The following is a 23,789-nucleotide window of genomic DNA, read 5'->3' on the forward strand; positions in this document are numbered from 1 at the left end:
TGCTGCAGCCCAGGGGAAAGTGACCACCAGGTTGGAGCTGAGTATAATATAGACAAGAGCACTGCGAAATGCCACTCTGCATGCTTTATTTTCCACACACAAGTGGGAGAAGGCACTGCTGAGTTAAGCCTGGGGTCTGGAAAGGCGATGTGCGGAGCGAGCCAGCTGCCCTGCATCCCCACCAAAACCCCTGCTGCTGCTCTCCTGGGGGGCACACGCTGCTTCCTCCCACTCTGCCCCTGTCCTACAATTCATGGTGCACACTGAGATTGGGAAAGCAACACAAGAAAACAGCTGAGATAAATATTGTGGAAGAAGAGCAAAACTTTGGCAGCCGAGCAAAGCTCCCATGGAGGGACGTGCAAGTGCACGCACGCCCATGTGCGGGGACTCTCGGGCTGTGCCAGGGAGCAGGATGACTGACAACAGCCTCTCGAGGGCTACGAGCCAGGCACAGCAAAAAGCCACCGCTGTAAAGAAGCAATTTGGCAGCGGCTGGTGCGCGGAACCACCCCAGGAAACAGCAGCAAAGACCAAGGTGTGAATCCAGCCCACGCAGCCCTGGCAAAGTCCTGCTCGTTTCCTCGCAAAATGGGCTCTAAAGTGCTGTGAATCACCCAATTCCCAATTTATTTCTGAAAGCCATTCAGGAGAGGGAGAACGACAGAGGAACATCTGTGCTGGTAAGATATACTGGAACCCAAACAGCGAACAGTATTTCAGTGGGAATTAAACTTCTTCCCCTTCTTCGTGCTTGCAGTTGACAAGAATTTTCATGCAACAAAGGGAAAGGAAAGAAAAGCATTTGGCAACACCTCGGTTGTTGTTCTTTTCCCAGACAGCTGCTTGAGCAAGGTTTTTATCTGCCCAGAGGTTACAGCTGACTGGTTGTGCCAGCGTCATTAGCAGATAACACGAGCAGCTCGTCTGGAAAAGACAAGCCCCCATCTAGCCCGCTCCTGCTCTCCTGTGGGGGTCACCAGCAGATGTCTGGATGAAAACACGACAGACACACTGCCCTCCCCAGCTTTCCCAGCTCCCAAACTGTGACTGTAGGGTTTGGAAACACTTCTAGATGAGGGATCCCAAGGATGCTTTCTAATTCCTGACTGGAGCACGCTGCCCAGGCTGGCACCATCCCCTCGGTGCAATGGCAGAGAGGTCCCTCTGCTTCCCGTGGGATGATCTCCATGGCAAAAAAAAGCAACGAGGACCAGAGCAGAGCTGCCCTTGCTCCAAGGGGACAGCTGTTCGGGTGGCAGGGGGCTGGGGATGCAGACTGTGTGCCCAGCAGGGAAGGCTGCCTGCAGCTGTGGCACCAGGATCTCAGATCCTATCCTGGTGGTTCCCTAGGATTAGAGTAATACCGTGCTTTGATAACAGCACAGTGCCCTTGAGGATCTCAGCACTGACTAGTCATTTTGTATCAGCCATGTGCTGAAAAACACTCCAAAAAAACCACGTATACAGAGAGGAGAATTCCCACCGAATGCCTGGATTTCAGTAGAGCTTCACAGGACTTGACAGACTCAGGCAAAATGCTAGGGAGGGCACTTCAGCTTGCTACTTCTCTGTATGGGCTCATTAATTAAGGCCTCGTATGAAAGCATCCCATAGTTTTCTCCTGTGGTGGCCAGGCAGTTCAGAGCAACGCTGCTGCTGTTCTTTCAGGGTTGTTCCTGCAGCACGCACGAGCTCTGAGCTAGCAGAGACAGGAGCAGCTGCTCTCGGAGGAGCCAGGAGGGCACCTCCAGCACATCCACGGCGCTGAATAGCTGACGAAGCTGCAACAAAATCTTCCATCCTTAATGATGTTACTCCCCTGATCAAAAAGCACCACCTCCTGGCAGTGCAACACGCGTTTTGGAGAGGTTTTGTGCGTACAGGGGCTTGGTTATAGAAGGGCTGCTGGGTAGAGGCAATTAGTGCATGAAGAAGAGCGCTACGGGACTGAAGACCTCTCCACCATCCTGGGGACCCTGTTCTCACTGCTGTGGGGTGGGTAACACCTCTGCCTGTGCTGCAAGGTGAGTGTTTTGCCCTCTCTGCAGTGGCAGAGGGAGAGGGGGGGCTCCTCCAGGACAATAAACTCTCAGCCTGCTTTTTCCTGCTTTAAAACCCATCAGTAACAGTGCTTTTATCACCAGCTCTCTGCATCCCTAATCCTGTAAACAAATGCGAAGGGCTAAGGTTTGAAATGGAGACCCTTCCTTGGCCTGAAAGGAAGTCCTGGTTCAGATGGTGGAGTTGTTCCTCTGACCAGCTCCAGCCAGCTGCTTGCCTCTGAAATGGAGCTGGCCAGCTTTCTTAGCAGCTCCAAAGCCCTCACTTCTAGCTTGCCCTCACTTGGCCTTCTTCCTTTTTCCTCCATGCCAGCAGGAGTACGAGGACAAGGAGAGGTAAGAACAGGTCCAGCTCTGCTCTCGTCTCATCCTCGCTTCTCTCTGGAACCCGGGCATATCTCAGCCCTTTGGATTTCCTACAAAATGGGATAGTTGCATCCTGGCAGATGAGCAGAGCGCTCACCTCCACGGTAACACATCTCACCTGAGGACGTAATTTTTCCTTATTCCCTTCCCCTGTTCCAAACCCTGCCTATTTTATCACATTAAGACTCAGAACAGAGTCCATTCAATCCAAAGAAAAAGCGTGGCATTCAGCCTGCGAGGACCAAGCAAGGAAGCAGGGGACATAAAGAAAGAAAACAAAGAAACAACTCACAGGCGATAACTACAATCAAAATGCTAAATACTTCTAAACACACATGGCTATATATCAATTCAGATAAGTAGATATAAAGCTTCCACAAATATATTTGGGTTGAGAATGAAAAGGTTTCTGTCCACCTCCAGAGCAATGAAGCTGTGGAAAGGGGCAGGGAGGGACACAGGCACAGCCTGACTACTTTGAGAGCGGAGTCAGAGCAAGACATTTCATTATACTTTCACAAGGAGCCCTGAAAATGAATAAAAACTGCAGACAGGAGGCGGGGAGGAATAAAAGGGAGAGAGAAAAATGTCCTTTAAAAGATCATTTCAGATGAAAGAGCATCATTTTCCATGGTCATATTACATTGAAGATTATATACTAAGGTACAAAAAATGTCCCTAAATATCAGGCTGGGACATTTACAGTCCTGGTTTAGAGATACATAGATCCCAAGAGCAAGACACATCTTGATCTGTCCAAGCAGAGAGAAAGCCACGACTCCTGGATTTTCCACTCGGTTTTGCTCTCCTCCTCTCCCAAACTCTCTCATACACCACCACCAAAACTAGTCCTGGAAATTAAATTTTTGGGAAAAACTTTGGGACAGACAGTGATCTTTCCCATCCTTCCTGCAATGGGAGGAGAGGAAAGGAGACCTGAACAGCTAATTGGGTCTGCAGAATGCTTTGAAGACCTGCAAACTGATGAGCTGTGCACAACAAAATGCAAAGTCCCATCATTTTACTGCCGTCAGCATCCCCGTGTCAGCCCGGGAACTGAGCCTGCAGCCCTGCCTGACACAAGGCAAACAGCAACTGGGACCTCTCCTGTCTCCTGCTGCTCGTCTCAGGAGCTGTGCCTGCAGGCTCAGGAGTCCTGGCCCTCTGGGGAAGGTGGGCAGTCCAGGCCCCAGGGTCTTTGGTGGTCCCAGCTGCTTTCCCTGCTGTCCTGGACAAGCAATTTCCACTTGTCCAACATTTCTCATCTCTTTTTTCCCTCTCACCTCCAACATCATCGAACGCTGCTGGCCGTGAATTGCCTTTTGGTAGAAAAAAAAAGATCAGCTCCTTCCTTTTTCTGATTCTCTGAATTTAATTAGGCTCATTCTGCACTTGCCTCGACGACACACGAAGAAAATTAATGTTACCAGCAGCCATCGCAGACTTCCACTGGGGCCCGTGGGAGTCTCCAATTACTTCCACTATTGGGCTATGTCAAGGATAAGAATAAAGGGCTTTAATTATTGACCCTACAGTGGTGGGGAATGACAAGAAGATGGATACTTGGCTACCTCACGGGGTCAGCACGGGATCCTGATAGCTGCATTTGGAAGGGATATAAAAAGTGTTGTCAGGAGCAAATAAATTCTGAGCGTGGAGCCCTCCAGCAGCCTACAGAACCACAGGGCAGCGTGATGAAGAGTGCTCCTCGAGTTCACAGGACTAGTGGTGATGCACATTTCTGAGCAACTTGCACGAGTGCCAGTCCTAAAATAGAGCGGCTGAGCATCCGCAGACATCTCTGCACACAAAACTTCCCATTTCACTCCCCTCGGCTTAATCCTTCATAACACCGCTGCGCTGAACACGAGCTATTGCATGACCTTAAGGGCGAGCAGAAAGGGGAGATTATGTGCAAGAAGGAACATGGGAGTCAATAATATATTTTTTTTTCTATCAAATAGATTTTCCTGGAGTAAAATGCTTTCATCAACACTGAGGGGGAAAAAAAAGGAAAAAAGGAGAAAAACTAAGGTTTCTTACATTTTGGGGGAATCAGACACTGGTAATGTAGAGGAAAACTTTCACAACAGAAATTATTTTTGACAGCAAAAACGTCTTTAAAACCATGTTTTACATGCTCTAAAAATGGCTGCGAACACGCCTAATCTCATGTGTGCGCACACTCACTTGCAGAACAATTTTAACAAAGCCATAAAAAAAAAAAAAAAGACATTTCTCATAGGAATAGCAGAAAACCAAACAACAACAACAAAAAATCACCCCTAAGCGCTCTCACCCAGCCATTTCTAGATGGGAAGGTTAAAATCCACTTTCCTGCGAATTCTAGCACAGAAACCAGAAGTGGTGGAGGTGCCAAGGCTTGCATCAGTCCACTCGGGCCCCACGCTGACCTCGGCACAAATCTGGCTCTTTTCTAACCCCGTTCTTTGCAAAGGAAAGCTCTGAAATGCTTCGGACGGATGAGCTAAGTATGTCATGAGGTTTTAAACAGCCCCAGCTTTCAAGTCATAGTTTCCACTAAATAATTCACTATTTCATAAAAAAAAGAGGTGACACCTTTATTACCTATATTTTTATGGGGTATCCAATGAAATTTTATAGGAAGTGTTTGGCTGCTGATGAATCAAACCCTAAAAAAAAAAAAGAAAAAGAGGGGATTTGTCATTCTTCTCTTAATGCAGGTCTATATTTCCCATTAAACAGTTCTTTGGCTTCGCTGTAGCCAAGTTAGCTGTTCCCCAGCGAAGGCAGCACGGCGTCCTGCTGCAGGCTGATGAATCTGGGTCTTTGCGGCCCGGCGCCGCGTACCTGCCGCCGTCGTGCTGCACATCTCCCGGCGCTGCGTCACACCCAGCTAGCACAGCAAGTGCGTGGGCTGAGCACCATATGGAGAAATGTAAGCAATTTAGGAAGATGCGAAACATCTATTTGGAGCCTAATTTAGCCAGGAGTCAACTTTTGCTTTTTTTTTTTTTTTTTTTCTAGGAAGGGTTTTCAACATATATATGGAGAAAGTAAAGGGTGGAGATATCTCTGCATTCAGCAGATGGGTCAGATCCAGCATTAGCGTTATGAAGGATGCAAAACCTTCCTTTACCATTTCCCTGCCAGCCAGATTTCTCCATAGCTCTTGGGGTACAGGACAATTAAAGCAACGACCCACAACAAAGGCTCTGTGGTTATGAAACGCCTACACCAGGAAGGCAGCTTCGTCCTGCAGCTCTAAAGCTTCACAGGCTATAGGAAAAAACAAACCAGCCTTTTTTTCTTTACTGCATTGTCACCCATTTCCAAATCTGGCCACCACTTTCTCTCAGAGCTCTGGAGGAAGGTGGGAACAAACTGGTGTCCATTTTCCCTAATGCCTCATTGCAGGAAAAAATAGGTGCCATTTTTAGGGTCTGTATAGCTCAGCTCCAAGAGACTTTCACTCTTTCCCTTCTTGAATGGCTGTAAAATCTCTCTTGAGGTTTTTAAGACACATAAAAACAGCAAAGCTTGAAATGATCTGTAGGTGGGTATGACGTATGAAGGACAACTTCACTCAATCCTACAGCCAAATAACAGCTCTTTGGGTAATTAGTATCTGATATTTTTAAACAGATGGGTCCCTCTGGCTGTGGGCACCTACAAGGCTGAAATCAATCCTTAACAAGTATTATATTAATTTCCAAGATCCTAGTCTCTGTGGACAAAAACCCGCTGTCTTCCCACGAACGTTATAATGATGAGAACATTAATATCAGATAATTATGAGTTTGAAAGATTAAATGAAAAACAGTGATGATGAGGAAAAGACATTATGTTAAATAAAACTACTGCTTGTGTAGGCTGTTAAGACTCGTCTGTTGACAGATTCAGCCCGAAATAATAAAAGCAAGAGGAAGGAAGAGGTGGTTTCTTTCTGTCCAAAGCAGCAGAGGTGCAAATCTGAGGAAGGACTCCCAGGGAAACAGAGTTATTCAGAAAGAAAAGGCATCTCCATTGATCTATAGTAAAAATGCTTAGCCCCTTTTTATAATGCTTTTCATCCTCAGAGCTTTTCATCTTTTCAGTGCATGCTCAGGGTTTTGATTTGCCCGATTATGCTTCTAACAATAAAAACACAGAGCAATCCTACAGTCTTTCTTTGAAGGATCTCATAGGGTCAGGGAGAACATCTGCCTAACCTGTGATATGGACAACTCTTCTTATCTGCCATCAGAGAGAGAGAGTTGTACAGGACACGGGTGCAGGTGGGCAAGCCTTGAAGTTAGAGCCAACATCTGAAGCCAAGATTAAGCCTGAGTGTCTGAAACTACAAACAAGAACCAAGGTAGTCAACAAAGATCAGGAGCTGAAGAGAGGATCAGTGAGGGAAAGATCAGAAGATGCCACTGGAGCAAGCTGAGAGGTAGGAAAGAGACGGGCTGCAGCCATCGGATGCCTCAGATGTCCTCCCAGAAAGCAGCTATTGTCTCACCACTGTCTGAAGCAGAGCTGCAGCCTCGCTGCTCCATCACCCACACCGAGCAACAGGAGTAACTTCAGAGCCCCTCTCCAGGCCCAGCAGCATTAGTGAGCAGATATCAGAGCTCAAAACAATGGGAAAAGTGAATCCCTAGGTCATTCCGGGACGGTTCCCTCCTTGCATGAGCTCCCGTACCTCTTACTCTCCTGGCCAAACAGGGGCACTGCAGTGCTCCAGCATCCCAAATCCCCAAACCCTTGCACGTCCCTGATGCTCCCACATTCTTATTTCAGGTTTTTGCCTCTCTCCCTCTGAGGAGAGAGGCAGAAACAGTCCCTTAAGAGGTAGAGACCAACCTGTTCATGCCTGTATCCTTTGCTGAAGGCTAGCACAGGGCAGAACTGTAATTGCTCGCCCAGCCCCATTCCTAGGCGTGAAAGAGGCATGTTTTCTTCCTACCTCCTTTCATTTTGCTTGCTCCAAAGGAATTTTAAGAATATAAAACCTTACCGCTGTGTAATAAGCACAATCCTCTTAGAGCAAAATTTGACAGGCGCTGAAGGTATCTTAATGGATGTATTATTTCAAACGCTCCTTTCTGTTTGATATCTGGCAAGCGGAGGGAAATGTGATTAGAGGATGCTGCGGACGCCGCATAGCTGGCCTCCCTCCCTGCCTCTCCTATTCAGATGGTTTCCCCCCTGTTGGTGACCTTTTGAATCTGGCTCTGATCCGGACCCGAATGAGAATTTCTGACCCTTTGATGGAAAAGGTAGAAAAGTTTGTGTGCACTAAATTCCTTTTCTGCTCCTTAAAAAAGTTCTTAAATAAGGTTCAATGCAATCCTTTAAGCCAGCTGCTTTTATCTATTTTTATATGGAATTTAAAGGTTTGTTTCCCACCACCACTCCCCTGTTGGTTCCTTTTTGATCGAATTACATCAGTAGCCAAGGGTCGAAATGTTCCTTGGAGCCATCATGAAGCTCCAAAAGGAAGATGCTGCATTGCACACCAGCGGTGACAGCTCTGAGTCAGGATGCAAGCATCTCCTTCACCCTCTTCACCATTAAGGTTTGAATGCAGTTTTGGCTTACGAGCTGGTGAGATGCTGCATTTTTCAAGCTGTAACCAGGCTCTAGTATCCAGGCGTGTCGGGCTCTCCATTACCAGTCATGCTTTCTCCTGTGCTCTGCCCTGCTCTGTGCAGAAAATGTTGTTTGTAGCAGTCCGTTTAGTGGCTTCAAGGCTTGGGCAAGCCTCCTCGCTACTCTCCCTTGAGGAACATTATGTCAACGGATCCTCATCAAATCGCTAATTATAATAATTAGGAGAGGATGATCTAGGAGCTAACAAGCGTGTTGACTCTGTTCGTGATGCCGTCAAACTTCTCCTTCTTTCCCCTTCACTCCTCTCCTCCCCAGCACGCAGCCAGGGCTAAAGCCTGACCTCCCCGCTCTGCTTTCCCCAGCAGGCACACGGGCTTCAGGCACACCAGGGTGCTCTGGTTACAGCAGGGAGGGAGATTCCCAAGCTACCCCAGCTGCTGCAGCTGTTAATCAGAATAAATGAAGATAGATCAGGAAATAAAAAATAAAAAAAGAAAAAAATAGAAGTTACAAAATTCAACACAAGGAAAACTCTTGAACTCGGATACTTTGAAAACTAGACTGTGCTCCGGACTTCAAATTTCATGGCCCTGAAAAATTCCTATTGATTTTAATAGCGCAGATCAGGTCCTGACGCACATCGATTTCCATTATCTTTCTCTCTCCTTCTGTTCTGCTGCTAACACCCATTCCCCTGGGATGCGACAGTCCTATTTTAACACGCTGCTTTCTCTGCAGGGGATAGTGCTTCATTAGCAGTCTCGAAAGGTGGGAGGGAAGCAAGTTAGCTCTGGGACATATGGCTGGGCCAGATCTGTCCCTGGTGTAAATTCAGCTAGATGCGTGCACGTGTTCTAGAAGCAAATCTGGATGTGACCCATTTCTGTTTGGGATGCGTGCTTTTAGTTTACTGCTGGGTTCTGAGCACAGCAGAGCCCCGTTTGGATACACCGGGAGCCTGCGGGGAGGCTGAGGGCAAGGATCAGTGATCTGCAGATGCAGAAGCGAGCAGATGGAGGGAGGGATCACGAAACACCTCCTCATCTTTATTCTCAAGAACCAGGTACGGAAGTGGTCTAGACAAAAGTGACAAGATGGGTAAAATGATGGTAATCTGCCTTCCCTCCTCTGGCTCGCTCCCCCCCAAAAACTGTTTCAAAGAAAGGAAGGAGAAATCTCAAAGCCAAAAAAAGCACATTTTCTCCATTAAGGTTATTGATTATCCGAGCAGACCAGAACAAGATCAAAGTGAGAGGGGGAAAACGGGCAGCTAATTAGAGAAAAAAAAAACTATACACGAGAAAAAATATCGGAAAGCAGAACCAGCCCCTGGCATAGGTGGGGAGGAAGGCTGTGAGGCAGGTTGGATGCTCGGGACCTGATGCTCCAGCAGCACCCCCAGTCTCTGCCCACAGGTGCACTGCAAGGAGAGCCTGATTGCAAGGGAGCCGTGCAAATCCGTGCTGCTTTTATGGTCATTGGAGCATATGTTTAAGGCTTGGTTTTCAGAGGTGCTAAGCAACCTGTGCGGTTCAACAAGAGCTGCTGTCACATTTGAAAAATCAGAACAAGAAACATTCAGTCACAGCAGTGTGCTGGGTGCTGCACAAATCAATAGGGGGATCAATAGAACAAGATTAGTACGGGGGCACGGGTGTACCAACACGTTCCTAACTCCCAGCTATTGGTAAACACTTGCACATCCCTCTCTAGAAATAAATACACTCCCTCTCACATGCAGATGCTCCTACACATGGATAAACAAACGCTCATATAAATTCAAATGAGAAAAATACTTTATTGACGTGACAGGCGCTACGAGCGCAGCCAAAATGCAAGAGGAGAGACCTGTCAGGGGGAGATAGGATTCAGCAGCCGGGTTGAACGTGCACAGCTTCACCTAGCATGGGACGTGGAGGGAGAGCAGAAGAGCAGGGAAAGCAGTCCTGGGCCACCAGCTCTGCCAAGGCAACCTGGGGCACCGTGCCTGCATCTCCTCGTGCAGCCCCAGAGCATCCCTGGCACCCTCTCTCTGCCTCAATGAACCTCCCGTGCCAGGAGCACCTCTCCTCCTCGCCAGCACGCTCTCTGGAATGCTCTTCCCTTTCTCCCATCCAACACAAGCTGTCCCCTCCCTTCCCTGAAGTTTCCTTCTCAGCTATCAGGCATTCCTGTCTCTCGTTACCTCGCACCTCTACGTGTCGGGCAGGGTGGGAGCGAGCCAGAGCCTCCCAGCACTTGGCAGAGCTGATGGAAATGAGGCACCGGCGGGTTCTGCACCCACAGGAAGGTCTGCGGCCAGTTGGGACCAGCAGTTGTGAGAGTAAAGGTGCAAAACCACCGATTGTAAGAGACGGGGGTGGAACCCACTGGGAAGAGTCCAGCACCGCACAAATGAATCACGAAGAAAGAAAATCTGAGGCTGGAATAGAATTCCCCTCCGGGTTGTGAGGGTGCAGCTGATGGAGATGGTTGTGGTCGGGAAGGAATTTTCCCCCAAGGGACCTTGGCAAGAACCAAGGAGAAGGAGGACAAAGATATACATGTATTTTCTTCTTGAGCACAAAGCAAGAATTCCAAGAAGGTGAGCAGCTCATGCACTGAAAACACTGAAGGAAGAACAGAAATGCAAGAAGTGATTCTACAAGTTAGGGAGAGATGATATTAAGAGATTTGATTTTATGCATCTCCAGATAAAAGCCCAAGCCATGGAAGAGTTAAGTTAAATACTGCAGCCTGCTGCATGTACGTTGACCCCTCGTTCTGCTCCACTAAGATCTTTCTGCTTACAGGAAAAGCCAAGTTAAAAAAATAAGGTTTTTGATAAACCATTAAAACAAAAGCCACTTTCTATTCCAAACATTCACAGTAGCTGCCTCCACAGGTGACTGCTAAGTAGACCTCTAGCAAGAGAGCACATCTTGTTTGCATAAAATGATCATCTCTGCAAGTAAAGCTAGACATTTATGGCTTCTGAGATTTCCCCTCCTCCCCAGAAACTTTGCTGGGCACCTCCTCCAGCTCTGATTCAGCATGAAGTGAGGTCTCAGCCCCTTTTTGGGACAGCCCGTGTTTCCTATGTGTCTGCCCTCGTGCTCCTTTTCTTCCAGAGCTCTGGGGAACATCGTGGCACCCAGTGCCCAGGGCTGGTGGGTGCTCCGTGAAGACAAGGGACCTTTAGAAACAGCACCCCTGTGCCAGGGGGGCTTTCGTAGCAGAGGAACAACAGTTCTTTGCATTTAGCCCTCGTGAACATCTGTGTGACTGCTCCCTGGGGATGATAACTGTCCTCTCAATCACTGAACACACTCTCCAGGCAGTGTATGACTACATCCATGCCTAGCTCATATAATCTATTCATTTCCCAAGGTGGAGCACAGCAGCTGGGTAAGGCAGGACACAAGGACAAGCCAGAAGGGGACAGCCAAGGAAACGAAGGAGAATTCAACGTCCACTTGAACGTGCAGAGAAAATCTTAATGAAAGCGCAGGATGCAATTACTCACGTTGGAGTTCTGCCAGCTAATAGCCATGCAAAATACCACAGATCTGAATGGACAAAGGGTTTGGGGACCTCTGCTGTATATCAGCAAGGCACAGCTATCCTGCTCAAGGACAAGGATGGGAAGCTGGAGGCACTGAGGCAGGGGGCTGGCATCCCACCCTACAAGAAGACAATTGCTGTCAGAACAATGTAAGGAAACAGAATGTAAGAATATTGCAAAAGCTTTCCCAAAGTGGAACACCCCAATTTAGTCAGACAGGACAGCAACAGAAGAGGGTACGATGTTGTAAGGAACACTTTGCCCTGTGAAGGTAGAAGTGAAACAAAATGCAGAGGGGAAAAAAACAACTACCAACCTACAGCATCCAGCCAGCCAGCCCACCTCCTGCCCCATGGGAAGGTTTGAGTTAGAGGAGCTTGCCTTGCGTTGGCTGATTGCAATTACACCATCCGCTGTCTGGCTGGAAATAAAATGAAATTGCAACAGAGTTCCAGCTTTAATTGAAATTTCCTGGGATCTGTTATTACACGGCAGAGATTGTTCTGCAGCACTAATGAGCCTTTGCTCAGATGATTATCCAAGTGTCTCTCCAGTCGCTATTTCATTATTGTATTATTAATGATCAGATAGGATTGTCACAGCTGAGATGAAGCTCGAACATCAGACAACAGGCAGAGCAGCACGCGGCTCAGAGCACGCAGCCAGGGCTGCTCCAACATCCCCCTGCCGCCGTGCGTGCGGAGCATGAGGTGCATCCCAATCCTGCTGGGGGGCAGCAGGGGCACTGTGCTATTTCTTTTTTGGTGCATTGCACTGCTCAGCTACACGAACCCTGCCGTCCCGATGAGTTTAGTGTGCTGTGTGCGGGGCGCATCGGAAAGGCTGGTGCTCTCCAGACTCTGTCTTCCAAGGGATGTTTCTTTTTATTCTCTCCAGCTTTGCTCATGTTGTAGTTACAAGGCTAAGACTAAACAGGGAAGCCTTTTAATTTATTTATTGTTATCATCCAGTGAAAGGAGGACTGTAGCTTTCCCATTTCATTACTGGCCTTAGGAGCCTCCAAGAGTCCCCCTGAGTGTCCAGCTGGGTTTTGCAGCGTGAATCAATCCCCAAACTAGTTTTAACATCCAGGAGCTGCTTACCCACCCCCTGTTCAGTTGCCTGCACGTAACTCAGACCCCTCTCATCCACCAGGCTGCCCTGTGCAGAGTCCAGCACGGATCCTGCTTGGCGTTGAGGCTGGCAGCTCTCGGTGTTGGCGAGAGGAGACCCACAAGGTTTGGCAGCGCAGAGGAAAACCTGGCTCACTGCAGCCCGAGCAGCTCGGCAAGCGGCTCCCAACAGCCTCCAGGAGCAGAGCTGCTCACAGCAACGCTGCTGAAGGACAGTGCTGCATCTGTGCAGTTATGGGACATCACATTTGTCACCGTCCCTTCGCTGGGTCTCCAAAAAATACCCGAGTAAAGCCAGCTCCACTGTCAGCTGCAAGACTGCTCCGTTGCTGAATGCAAGGCAAAAAGCCATCGCTCATGAAAAAGCCTGGAACAGCACAAGATAAGCTTGCAATCTCATGTTACCACACACTCGGAGAAAGATACATATTTATGTGCCTGAAAGGCCCGTTTCCATTTCTAAATAACAGTGCTAAATCCCACTTCTCTGCTTTCAACAGCATAGCACAGCCCGGCACTGCAGAGCACCAGCCCATCCAAACCTGGCTGCTCAGCATCATCTCGTGGCTAACTGGCCAGAACATTGCAAGTAGGCAGAGGCATCTCACAGCCAGCTCCCAGAAACACCACACAGGGCCCTGAGCTCATCCAAACCCTTGAAATGCACCATTCTTCCCCGTTTTGATCAGAATCCAGGAGTTCTGGTTCTGTTTCCTTCCAGCTTCGTGCGCTCCTTTGTGTGCGGTGTCTGGCAAATTACTTCTCTGTATTTCAATTACTTCAGATGCAAAGTGGGATAAAATGTTAAATCCCAAAGCTGGGTGGCATTTCAGGTGTTTTATTGGTGGTTTTGTGTGTGCGTTAATTTTGTTGGTTTTGAGATGTAGCCAGAAACAGAAAAGGAACACTTGCAAAACAAGGGGAAATATCTGCAAAGTCAAGGTGAGTTTAGGGAATATTTTCAGTTAACAGAAGCATTTGTAAAAACGCAGAACTGTCAAACCTTTATTTTATATTTATTTGTCACTACAACTAGTTCTGATTATTATTATTTGAGCAAAATGTATTAACCCATGAAGGAAAGATAATTGCTCCCCTGAAGCTGGCTGAGTGCTTGAGCCATTATGAATTTTTTATGGAGGCTTTGTTGCCCGAGATCCCATGCATATACTGGTAATTGGACAAAAATGTATTCCACTAATATTTGGTTTTACCACTGAATAACTATTCCAATATTTGAATAACCTTCTACACTCAGGAGTGCAAAAAGTTTGGGGATCTTTGTGAAGGAAAATACCCTGGTAAGTGCTAGGTATTGTTCTTAATCCTAATAAGAGGCAATCTACATGTCTGGGAATCATTTTCCTAAAACCCTAGCATAGATTCTTGCTTTTCGTTTTGTTCTTTCTCAAGAACACATCACACACGATTAGATCATTATGGTCTATCAATTTGTCATATTTCAGCAATTTTTTTTCCTTTAAGAATCCAAGAGAAGAAATCACTAAAAAGGTCTAAAACTAGAGAAAAATCATTTTGCAAAAACAATTGCTCCATTTCGATGTCAAAACACACAATATTCTTCTCCTCTGAAAGAACATAAGAGGAATCACGTCCCCCTTAGCAGCAGTGATTTCCTCCTTATTGTTGCACGCCGGGGCTGCGGGTACCCGGCGCAGGGATGATCGGGGAGCTTGGATTGCTGCAGGGGGCAGTGCCCTCCTGCAGCCGCCCCCCATTTCAGAGCAGTGCCACCTTGCAGACTCGGTCAGCCAGCATACACACATTCATACACACTTATCACTCTTGGTGGGAGCGAGATTACAGAGAAGAGGAGGTTTTTTGAAGTTCTACGTTAGCCAGGAGCTCAGCAGAAGCAAGCCCAGTGCGTTCCCAGCTCCTCAAGCACACCTCAAAGCTGGCTTGGATGTGTCTATCCAAGCACCTACCCTGAATGGGGGCAAAGCAGACTGGTTGTGGTGTACAGGAGGATTAGTTCAGTGTGAAATAGAGACATGATGATGAGACGTGACCGCATTAAATTGCTGGCCCAGCCCGACTTCACCTAAACGTGCTTCAGCAGCACCGGCTCCTCCTTGCACCCCCAGGTCATTAGTATGCCACACTGGTGGGTCAAGGAAGACAAAAAGGTCCCTGAAGCTCCCATCTGCCCCACTAGAAAGGATGAGCTGATTACGTTTCACATTCAATCACAAGAAATAATCAATCTGTAATTAAGAGCCTTCTCTCCCACCCCTCTGTCAGGTCTCTGCCTCTCACCCCCCTCTCACCCCTCACCAAACCTTCCAGCATGGAGTCAATTTAATGAGATTTCTCAGTAACAAATGACCAGTTTGTAATAATTATATTTTCTTCCGCAATTGCTGTAAAAATGATTTAAAGCAGAGAAGGCTCCAATTTATTAAGCATCAGATTTTCTGCGGTGAACTTTTAACTATGAAAAGAGCCTCTGAGACTGAGGGAGCTCTCCTCCCCCACTCGGGGCTTTGCCACAGCCCTGAAATATTGATGGTTTGTAGATGAAAACGTAACGGTGGAAATTTGACTCCTTTATGAAAATAAATGAATCCCGTGGCAGGCAGAGCCCAGCTGCACTCACTGCCCTTTCATCATGCCTTATGGCAGCATGGCAAGGGAAGAGGAGAAAGGGGTTGCTCACAAAACAGATCCGTCCTCAGCCACTTCCAGTCCCGTGTTCTCCTACCTAATCCCTCTGCAGCTTTCAGGCTATAGGGGAAAAGCCCAGAGCCAAAGGGAGTTCGGGTTCTCAGCCGTGGCACATCTGGGCTTGGTGGGTTCACTGAGAACAACAGACACCCTAAATAACAGCAAGCTTGGAGCTCCTACCACTTGGGGGACCAAAACCCTGCTTCAGCTGTTTTTTGGACCAAAAACCTGCTTCAGCATGGGTTTGCGGCTCAGTGATGAACTTTAGAGGAAAGTCTTGAAGGTGGGGATTTAATTCTCCCAAAACACAGCTCGTGCACAAGGCTAACCCCCACTAACAGACCATTTTTCTCCATCTCTGGCAGTGTTGGCTTTCCCTCAGGCCTGCCACCCTACCATTAGCATAAAACCTACGTCCACTTTTTTTTTTTAGACCAACCTGCCATCTGGACCTTAAAAGCAGTGGGGACAGAGCATCTGGAGGAGGCCTAGAAATGATGTTCTGACTTTAATGCTTCATTTGGAAAGCACTTTACCAGCCTTGATAAATCACAACACTCGAGTTCTGTAATTGTTTCTACTTTAGTCAGAGACCATGGATAAATCAGTTATGTAGGCAAAGTCATGCAGAAAGCTCCGGAGGAAGCAAGAGGCCAGAATATTGACTCTTGCAGTGCCTTGGCAGTGCACCACATGCCAGAGCTGGGAAGAAAACCAGGAGTCCTGGTCCATCCCCTTCACCAAACACCCAGCTCTCTCCCTGAGCGTTCTTCTCCATTAAGCCTTGCTGAAGTTTGCATCATAAGTCTTTTTTGCAGCAAATCGGATGCTCTTTCATTTTTATTACGGCCGATTATTTATATCACAAAGGCAGAGTCACCCAGCTGTGAGGTGATATAAAAACGTCACTAATGCTAAAGAAATTGATCCCACGCCATTAGTTTTCCAGGGGCTCTTGTTTGGAGCCAGCAGCGTGTCCTGCATTTGCGGACTTTTGATATGTGAGATGTGCAGAGGAGATCGTGGGGATTTTGGCATAATCAGCAAGCACCATGCAGACACGAGAAAGCTGCCACAGTGGTTTTATCTTGCTGCTTATCGGCGGGGAATGGAGTAAAAAGATGCAGGTGTAACACGGGACCTGGCACAGCCTGGCGGTGTGCTGTGAGACACATTCCTGGTATCCTGAATCGCTACAAAAAAGCAGGCAAAGCTTTGCTGTGTTGGGAGGATGAGTAATAAGCAGCTGCAAAGCTGCAGCATCCTGATTCCTCCCAACATGGGTGTAGTGCAAGTGCAAAGTTCAAAGCCTGGTCCCAGCTCTCCTGCAGTCTGGGCTCCGCTCAGCACACTCGGACCCTTTTCCACAGCCAGTGCTGCATGTTAAAAATTGCCCCAGATTTTAGGAAATTTGGAATTGCCCAAAATTTCTCCCCAGCTGACCTGGCCCTACCTAGAGCCCTTCTGAGCTCAGCTGGATGAGCAAAGCGGGCAGCCACCACCCTGCAGCAGAGCTGCTCACTGTTTAAAACCTGCCACATCAGCAGCTGCTGTCCCCAAGTTACGCCACAATCCTCCTGTCCAGCTGCGAGCCTGAGTGCAAGGAGCCCAAAACTGAGGTAGGAGGAGGAGAGGATCAAGTCCATGCCATGAGATGAGCGCATTTCTTCACAGAGGATAATGGTTAAAAAGAAAAAGGTAATATTTCATTTTTTGCCCATATTTTTGCCTCCATTCCTACAAGTGACCAGTCAAAAGAGAATCTGCCCTGACAATACACATTTTGCTCTCCAAGCCCCCACACAAACAGTTGCCTGAAGTTCTCCCCAGTGCCCGTGGAGGTTTGGGTGAAGCCCTTGTTTTATTCTGCCTGGTCTCACCCATCCCAGCAGCTCCGAGGCCGAACAAAGCCGCAGCACCCAGCACGGAGCCCATTGGCATGCAGACCCACTGGCAGCTGAGCAGGAAAGGAGGCAGCCCTGCAGCCGCTGACCTTTCTGCCAAACCGCCTGTCTCGCTACAGGGCGATGATCCATGACCCTGGGTGGCGTGGATAATTACAACCCACCAGGGCCAGCATTGCTAAAACACGAAGCTACTGGGATAGCCGGCAGCTGTTTCCTATTTCAGGTGGGAAATGATATCCTCAGCACCTCATCCTGCCCATCGTCCTCCTCCTCGTCTCCCAAGGAGGAGAGAATGGATGCAAATGGTCGATTCCCTTAATTAGACCAAGGGGCGATTTGGGCAGGCTGTGGGAGACTGAACAAGTCTGGCTCATGGGGGAAGAGATTATTTTAATGAGGCCTAATTCTATTATATGAAAGATGATGAACAATCAATGTGCAATCATGCTGACAGGGAGTGGTTAAAGATTTTGGTCTTTGGCATGCGTGAAAAAACAGATTTTCTATACCGAGCCGAGAGAAGGGAAAATACAAAAGAGAAGAGGAAAGATAAAAGGGGCCAGGTCTTTGCAAAAGGTAAATTGGCAGAATTTGACTCCTTTCTGATTAATGCCAGTGAAAGATGTGGCCGAGAGAGCTTCAACCAGCACAGTTTACCAACGGCTGTTGGAATCCAGCGCCTTGTTTCAAAGCACACTTGTTACATGAACCTCCAGCACGCCTACAAAAGGCTGTTAATTTAATTAATTATCCCTGGTAAATGGACCCCTAAGGGCTCCCGGAGGTAACATGCATCTTGGCAAGGAAACAAAACAACTGACAGGAGCATCTGCCTCCCAGAAAATTACGGTGCCCACCTAGCGACAGCAAGTGATGGAGAAGCAGCTCGGGCTCCTTGCTGCGTCCCCACAGGGGGCAAGGTGCCAGCCACCGGCCCTGGACCTGCCTGGGGACTTGTGCCAGTGTTCAGGGGCAGATACAGGCTTTGTTCAGCAAGGAAATTTCCTGCCCTGGTTATAAAAGTGGCACTGTATCTCTTACAGCTGGCTCTGGGTGTTTTCACGCAGGCGCACGTGCTCAAACCCAAGGTTTTTGTGCACCAGGTTTGTGGATTTCTGCACAAAACCTCCCCCTGCTCCACCAGGTTAGTGCTCAGATGATCAATTTTCTTCTTTAGAAGCTAATGAGGCCATTTTGAACAAGAAGAGCTCAATCACACCCATGGAAAAGGACTGAGCTGCCTGACGATCTCCACCAAATTGACTAACCCAAGGCATAACTTTCTCCTCCTGCTATCCGCAATTGCCAAATGAGCTCTAACTGGAGTAAATCAGATGAAGCCCAGCCCCTTCAGTGAAGCTTTGCCGATATTTGGAAACTGAAGATCACGCTCAGAAGACCTTGGGAAGGTCATTCCACACATTATCTGCAAAGATGTTGTCTCCTATACCTAGAGGAAGGTCTATATATCACCTGAGGGGCCTGTTTTATTATTGCTCTTCTTCCTTGCAGTAAGTGCGTGGATGGCATGCCATTTTTTTCTTTTACCTCTGACAAAAGCAGACAAAATAGCACAAGCCTGACTTACCAACATCACAACACTTTGTTTTTCTACATTACTGCATAAAGGCCAAAAAAAGAAAGTTATCCTGACCTCTGTGTTGCTATCATTAGAGCTTTTTTTCATTAATATGTTCATGCTTGTTAGCGCATTCATTTTAGGCACATGCACACAAAGCCTCCCTGAAACACTACAGATGTGGTGGAACTACATGACAAGAAGACGACCAACTGCAAAAGACTGATTATTTTTAGCTTAACAAGTAAGAGGACAAACAATAAAAAAGCAGGGATAATGCATCATGAAATGTACTTTGTTCATTTATTCGACAACTGCAGTTTAGTTGTAATTAATTATGATAATACATTATGGCATACCAGTTAATGTTCTGTAGTATAATTCGTTAAAGTCTCAGTAATATGAGCGCTCCCCTCCAGCCTTCTGCTGCTAAATCTCTGTTACGTAGCAGGGAAAAGCCTGAAATTTTGGGGGTGACAATTACAGAGGGCACTGCAGAGGGAGGGGCTAATTAAAAATCTGCTTTGGGAAATCTGTCAGAGTCGCAAGCACAGAGAGAGGGGATTGCAGCTTTGCCTTTGACTTTCCTGAAGCAAATACAAGGGCCCACACAAATCATTGACGCTGTACAGAAGGTCTCCTGTTGCCATTTTTCATGGCTGTGGCATTCAGCTGTAGCTTGGGATCCCCGCAGGCAGTGCCCAAACCCCACTCCCTGGTTAAGCCTCAGGTCTCAGGCTGGCAGCTCCTTGCAGCATTTTGCCCTGATCCACATCCCCCCATCCCCATTTCTGACCATTACTGTAGCAAGAGCCTCCTCTGAGTTCCTACTGCAGGGAACGTGAGCCAGGAGCATCTCAAACATCTCAAGCCATCACCATCAGAGCCTGCTGGGGGAGAGCCAAGCTGTGCCGGGTCTCAATTCCCCAGCAGCAGTTCGATGTGCAAAGTTTTTATGACAGCAACTCTCCCTGCACAAGGGGCCAGGTCCCCGCGGGAGCCTTTAGGTGCTGGTGTAAGACAAACAATAAATAATTGTGTCTGTCATGGAGCATGGACAGCACGTACAGCGCTGTAGGCAGCTGCGGGAGCTTTATACATTTATCCTTCAGGCCTACATAGCTTGGGTAGCTCCTTCATAGGCTGAAATTGTATTGGTTTCACACTATATATTGCTTTTCTTATTAGATCGGGCCAGAGCAGTTCTTGTCTAGAAACCAGCAACTGTCACATTAGCTTTGCCTAAACGCATACAGCTCTCTGGACAGGCTCCAGCCTAAGGACAGATCCATTCCTGCCTGGCTTAGGGCTCACTTGCTCTCCTCTCCCACACAGAGGGGTCCCAACGACCCCTTCCCATCCTCACCCCCTGCTTCTTGCTGCACCTGGCTGCCAGGCCCTGTGCAGTGCTCCAGGAGATGGAGAAGAAGCCAAGCAAAAAGCACTTGACTGCCTTTCCCTCCCGTAACAACCCTGGGGAAGGGCAGATGGCTATCAAAGGACTCCCTAATATGCCAGGATACTTTGAGTCTTTGATGGGAGAGAGGAAAAACCACCCTTAACAGCGAGATGCCCTCTCAGGATTGCTCCAGACAAGCCTCTCATCTCAAGAAAAATAATAAATAAATAAATTCTGTTGTAAAATTCCACAGGTTAAAAACTTTCTTGTAAAAATTCACCTTCCTCTAGGGGATCTTACTGTTTCAGGAACACTGTCACCCCCCATTTATAGCCCAGCCAGCGCCAAGTCAGGTGGGCTATAACATGAGCTGGTACAGGCTAACTGAGGTCCGGAGATGTAGATGAATCCAAGGCAATTTGCATTCATTTACTGGTGATGTGCCAGGCTGCAATCCTTCAAAACATGGCCTTGTGGACATCTTCAGACGGACCTGCTCCCTCTCTGCTTGGCTTAATGTCCTTGACTGACAAAGGCGACCCCCTAACGTCCCCTCTCCTGACAGCATCCTTTCTCTGCTCATAGTTTTTTAAGACGAGGGCTGCTTTGCAGGTGCCTAAGGCAGGCCCGCAGAGAACCCAACTCGTGTCAGACAGGTAGGAAAGCTTCCCCGGAGCATTCACACTTTGCCCTGCCCATTTTCAGGAGGGCAGCTCAGCGGGGAAGCTCGGCACACGACAGGCCACAGCAAGATCGAGCCCTCTCCATCTCACAGAGAAACCAGTGATTAGCTGCCTCCCGGAGAGAAGTGACACGGGGCCGGGAATAAAGAGACACTGGCTGCTCAGGCGACAAGAGCAAGTGGAAATTACCGATCAGCCGTGGGATTCAGAGGAATCTGTGATTGCTAACTGAGTATATAATGACTGCGTGAGCAGAGGAGCTCCCCGAGTGCCCATCTCTCCTCTTCCTCGCACCGCTGCAGACACCCACGGTGCCCGTCAGCCGCTGTGCTGAAGCTGAGCAAGTTAATCGTCTCTATTAGGATCCAGATGGAGATTTACATGTACATCCCCCCTTCTGGGGGAGGCTGCACAGTGTTTTACTTCATTGCTTCTGCGGGACTGGCAGCCAGTCCCTCCACCTGCCCACCCCCAGGGACAGCAGCCTCCTGAGTCGTTCAGACAGAGGCAGCCAGGCTGGGGGGTTAATTCTGAGTTTCACACCTACCAATACTTTATTTTTGACTTTCACTACATGGATCCACTACTGCATTTCATAGTCACATGAAGCTGGTTGGAAAAGACCTCCAGACAGCACCTAACCCAACCTATTGCTCAGGGCAGGATTATCACAATCAGATCAGTTCAGTTCTGGTTTTCCCTCTCAAAAATTTGCAGAGATTAAGATTCTTCTGCCTTTTGGGATAACAAATTTCAGTCTCACACAGCCCTGTTACTGATGTTTTTCCCAGTGTTCAGTCTGAACCGTCCCATTCCCAAGTTACAGCCGTTTCGTGTTATCACAGTCAGTTGTCACCCAACAAGCTGCTTATCCAGAGTCCACCTGCTCAGTTTCCATGTTAAAAAGCCTTAGGAGGCATTGCCAAAAGCTTTACTAATGTCATGGTAGAGCGTGTCACTTGCATCACTCAGGAGAGTAAGGCATTGTAAGCAACTTCGTGTCCAAAGGGGGAAATAAAATAAAATAAAATAAAATAAAATAAAATAAAATAAAATAAAATAAAATAAAATAAAATAAAATAAAATAAAATAAAATAAAATAAAATAAAATAAAATAAAATAAAATAAAATAAAATAAAATAAAAGCTGTCCTCAAACATTCGAAGTCCCTGCAACAAGTCAAAAGACAAAGCTGCCTTACTCTGAAGAGCAACCCTCAGGTCCAACTAAGACGTGCTCAGACCAGTCAGCTCCAGCACCCTGGCCCTCTACGTTATGCTTCCTGCTTTGCTTTGCACCCGGAGGCCCTAGCCATGGATTATTATAATACCATGATTCTTGCAGAGGTGCTGCTTGTACAGAACCTCCCAGCCTTCCCTGGCACAGGCACAGCGATAAATATGTTTATGCAGAACCCATAAACACCATCAGGGATCCAAGGAGAGAGAAACCTTTGCTGAGTACAAAGAGGTATGGGAAGAATTTGCTGTATCAAATTCTCGGTATCCTTCTGCTTAATTACCAAAGCCTTTAATGACTCCTCTAATGAGCTGCAAAAGTCTGGATGCGTCCCTCCGAGAGCCATTAACTGCTGAGCAACCCGAGGAGAAATTCTTTCCTCACCAGCTTGGGGAAAGCCTGGGACAGACTCCCAGGTAGAGACTTTAAAAATAAATAAATAAATAAAATAGGATTGAACAAATCGACTGTGTAGTGCTTAGTATGAAATATTGGCTGTCACTTTTAGGATTGCAGGGTCCTCTTTTAGACGCTGCTGATGGAGTGGCCTTGTGGGAGAATCACAGAATCTGAATGTCCTGGGGTGGAAGGACCCACAAGGATCATCAATTGAGTCCAGCTCCTGGGACCCTGGTGTTCCTCCTCAACACATGTTTTGATTTTTTGTGATTTTTTTTTTTCTGAATGTCTCTCATGGTGCCTGCAGCAGTAGTCATTAACGAGGACCTGATCTCTCTGAGCCTTAAACTGTTCCCACAGCACGAGTAATAATAAATATAGGCAGATTGCAGTGCAGAAGAATTATCAGGTTTCAGCAGCTGTAACAATATCTGAATTATCAGGTGAAAGCCTTATGGAAAAGCAATTAGGTAATAACAGACTTGTATCAGAGTCATCAGGGACTTTTCATGCTGTGCTAGAAAATCAGGACCCAGAATGAATTTGATTGGATTAAATAAAAGAACCGATCTAACCTTGTCATGATCTCCTACACTGAGCTGAAGCTTTACAGGGCTTTGAAAAAGCAATCACATTTTGTTTCAAGATTTCCTTCCTTCCTTCCCAGCCTCGCAGTCAGAACACAAAATAGGAATCACCTCTGTCCACTTTCTCTCCCAAACACCTTCTTACTTCATTGCATTTTTCACGAGTTTATCAGCAATATCTCCAGACCCCCAGCCCAAATCCCACCAAGGAACAGAAGGAGGTGAAAAGCTGACCTGAAGCCTTGGCACTGCTTGTCCGGAATACAGAAGTGGTAAGATTGCATCTCCTGCCCATTGCCAGCGTGCCTGGAGCTCTCCGGATGAGACCCTTGTTTGAGGATGATATTCCGTGCCCTGCAATCTGAATACAGCAAAGGCAATCAGCAACCCATAAGAGCCACCTGATTTAGGCTTTTAGCACATCTGTAAAACAGTCACAAAAAAAAGGCGAGCCCATAGCTGTAGTGGTGCTGAATGCCTCTTAGTTAGCTCCGGATTTTCTGTTCCAGGCTCATTTTCCTTTGTAGCTGGGTTTTTGTTCAGCTCCCTATACCCAACTAAACCTACACAGCAAATTAAATGGCACGGCCTCGGTTTTACCAACGGGAGCCAACTGATGGCC

General features: G+C 47.5%; 1 long non-coding RNA gene across 2 annotated transcripts in view; it reads right to left on the minus strand.

The window, feature by feature from the left end:
* LOC137843729 (uncharacterized) overlaps positions 1-23,789 on the minus strand; it is a 153,718-nt gene that overhangs the window by 49,020 nt on the left and 80,909 nt on the right. For both annotated transcript variants that reach the window (XR_011089653.1, XR_011089652.1), the window contains exon 2: positions 23,402-23,528. This is a non-coding gene — a long non-coding RNA (uncharacterized lncRNA). The remainder of the gene's footprint in view (positions 1-23,401; positions 23,529-23,789) is intronic.

This window comes from Anas acuta, chromosome 23 (genome assembly GCF_963932015.1).
Source record: "Anas acuta chromosome 23, bAnaAcu1.1, whole genome shotgun sequence".
Taxonomy (NCBI): Eukaryota; Metazoa; Chordata; class Aves; order Anseriformes; family Anatidae; genus Anas; species Anas acuta.